The 3,002-nt window shown below is 45.4% G+C and overlaps 1 protein-coding gene across 3 annotated transcripts in view; it reads right to left on the reverse strand.

Annotated features, from left to right (window-relative positions):
- The window catches only part of MGRN1 (mahogunin ring finger 1), a 55,640-nt gene that overhangs the window by 51,904 nt on the left and 734 nt on the right, over positions 1-3,002 (reverse strand). The window lies entirely within an intron of this gene.

Raw genomic sequence — 3,002 nt, forward strand, 5'->3', positions numbered from 1 at the left:
AGATGCTCAACATCATCAGGAAAATGCAAATCAAAACCACAGTGAGATACCTCTTCACACCCACTAGGATGACTATAATTAAAAAGGTAGGCAATAATAAGTATTGACAAGGATGCTGAGAATTTGGAACCCACATACACTGCTGGTGGAAATAAATGTAAAATGGTGCAGCCATTATGGAAAACAGTCTGGCAGTTCCTCAAAAAGTTAAACAAGACCCAACAATTCCACTCCTAGGTGTATACTAAAGAGAACTGAACACACCAAACAAACGTTCAGCGGCATTATTCATAATAGCCAAAAGGTGGAAACACCCCAAGTATTCGTTAACTGGTGAAAAGATAAAATGTACTATAACCATACAGTAAAGGACAACATGGATGAACCTCAAAAACAATGCTAAGTGAAAGAAGCCAGACACAAAAAAAGACTACATGCTGTATGATTCCAGTTATATGAAATGTCCAGAAAGGGCAAATTTTAACGACAGAAAGCAAATCAGTGATGGGGTAGGGGTGAGGGTGACAGCAGAGACTGCCTGCAAACAGGCACAAGGCAAGGAAACTTTGATGATGGAAATGTCTAAAACTGATTGTGGTGATGGTTGCACAATTCTATAAGTTTACTAAAATTCTCCAGATCATAGGTTTACAAAGAATGAGTTGTACGGTACACGATTGATACCTCAATAAAGCTGTTATGAGTAAAGTAAATAAATACGATAAAAACAAAGCAAATGCTGTTAAATTCAAGCTAGGTACTGTTGCAGGGCATGTTGAAAACGTCAAAGTAAAAGAAAATTGGACAGGGACTTCCCTGGTGGCACAGTGGTTAAGAATCCGCCTGCCAATGCAGGGGACACAGGTTCTAACCCTGGTCTGGGAAGATCCCACATGTCATGGAGCAACTGACCCCGTGCGCCACAACTACTGAGCCTGCGCTCTAGAGTCCGCAAGCCACAACTACTAAAGCCTGCGTGCCTAGAGACCATGCTCTGCAGCAAGAGAAGCCACTGCAACGAGAAGCCCGTGCACTGCAACGAAAAGTAGCCCCCACTCACTGCAACTAGAGAAAGCCTGCGCGCAGCAATGAAGACCCAACGCAGCCAAATAAATAAATTAAATAAATAAATAAATTTATTTAAAAAAAAATTGGACAGGAGATTTTAAAAGTCTTCACACACACACACACACACACAGAGGTAACCATGAGATGATGGATGTGTAAATAACCTTATTGTGATAATCATTTCCCGATATATACATATATCAAATCATTACACTGTACACCTTAAACTTATGCAACGTTATATGTCAATTATATCTCAGTAAAGCTGGAAAAAAATTGGACAGTGTTACAGAGGTGTTAAAAAAATACTAGCACCCAATGATTCTTTCTAATATAATCAACAAAATTGACAGAGACCTGAAAAGATAACAACTGCCTCATAAATTGATTGTACAGTCCATGGTCCCTAAAATCATCTCAACCCCCCTTCCGTCCCCAGTCCATGCTTGGGGACACATACTCAAGTACTGCTTAGGTTCCAGACTGCCTCCCGGAATAAGGTGGCCTGAGGGACAGGAAGCAGAAAAGACAGCCTTTGGACTGGAGAGGCTGAGCACTCTCATCACTGGCAGCAAAATCGAGGTGGCCCATGGTATTCACCTGGGTGCCAGCCCCAATAGATTTTGGCTGACTCGGGTGTCCACAGGGTGAACCTGACTGATTAACAAGGTCTACCAAACAGAATCCAAAAGCAGTGCTGTAAGTGCCTTGTATTTGTGATTCTGTCCAAATGCCCAACTGAAGGGACATCAGGTTTGCTCTGGTCCCAGGTGACAGGAGGTACCACCTTAAACTTTTTGATATCTCTTCCAAGACACTGCTAACTGCTATTAAAGTCTAAGTTGTTCACTTAATTTATTTTTTGAGCCATTATAGCAGCTAACATTTTTCAAGGACCTCTTAGGCGCTAAGCACTGTTCTGAGCACTGTATGAGGATCAGCCCATTTTACAGATGAGGAAACCATGACCCAGGGGGCTAAGCAGCTTGCCTAAGATGATTCAGCCAAAGACAGGCTGGAAGAACATCAGAGATGAAAGAGGATGACTTCAAACAACTGCTCCATCAGATCTGGGGATGTCAGCCTCCAGGGGATCTCTATACCAGGCTGGGCTGCCCTGTCCTTGTGCCTGGGAAAAAGCAGGCGTGGATATCTCCCATGCCTAGTAGGGAACAGAGCCCTCTGCCCAGCTCTGACTGCCCCAAACTGTGCTAGTCTCCACTCCCTTTATTTCTGGTGGTCCCAGACACTTGCCTTCTTTCACCTTCCAAAATGAGCGTGAAGCAGTTCTCAAACTTGAGTGGACATCTGACTCACCCTAGGAGTGGGTTTTAAATGCAGGTTCCTAGGCCACAGCAGGCCCCAACAAGTCTGAGGCAGGGCCTGGCAAATGCATGTTAAACAAGCTTCCCCACTGTTGGAAGCAGGTGGTGCTGGACCATACTCAGAGGAAACCTGGCCCAGGGGATGCCCACAGGCCAACTGTGAGGCCTAGAAGACCATGAGATGGGATCAGATATTCCAGAAGCCAGGATCAGAGGTTCCAGTCTGAAAGTCTCCATGATGTCCAAATGCCCTGTCCTCTTTCTTCTCTCCTTTCCAGGCAAGTGACCAGACAAGGAGATGGAGCATGAGGAACCCAAACTAAAGTTCCAGGGCAGGCCACACTCCTAATCAGAGGCAGAAAAACAGTGTGGATGGGTACAACTGGTCTGGTAGTCTGACTCATGGTCCTGTACCCAGATGAGCTTCCATCCAGCTCTGAGACCTTGGAAAAGTCACTTCCTCCCTGGGGCTCAGGTCTTTCAGCCACAAAAAAGGAGACTGCAAAACCGGGTAGGTCCCCTCCAACCATTCCCTGGTTGTCCAGCATGGCCTCCCAGCTCCTCTTCCACTGACAGTAATGCCTCCTTGGGCCCAGACCCCTCCCTCCC

The sequence above is a fragment of the Lipotes vexillifer genome, unplaced genomic scaffold (assembly GCF_000442215.2).
Source record: "Lipotes vexillifer unplaced genomic scaffold, Lipotes_vexillifer_v1.1 scaffold914, whole genome shotgun sequence".
Lineage (NCBI taxonomy): Eukaryota > Metazoa > Chordata > Mammalia > Artiodactyla > Lipotidae > Lipotes > Lipotes vexillifer.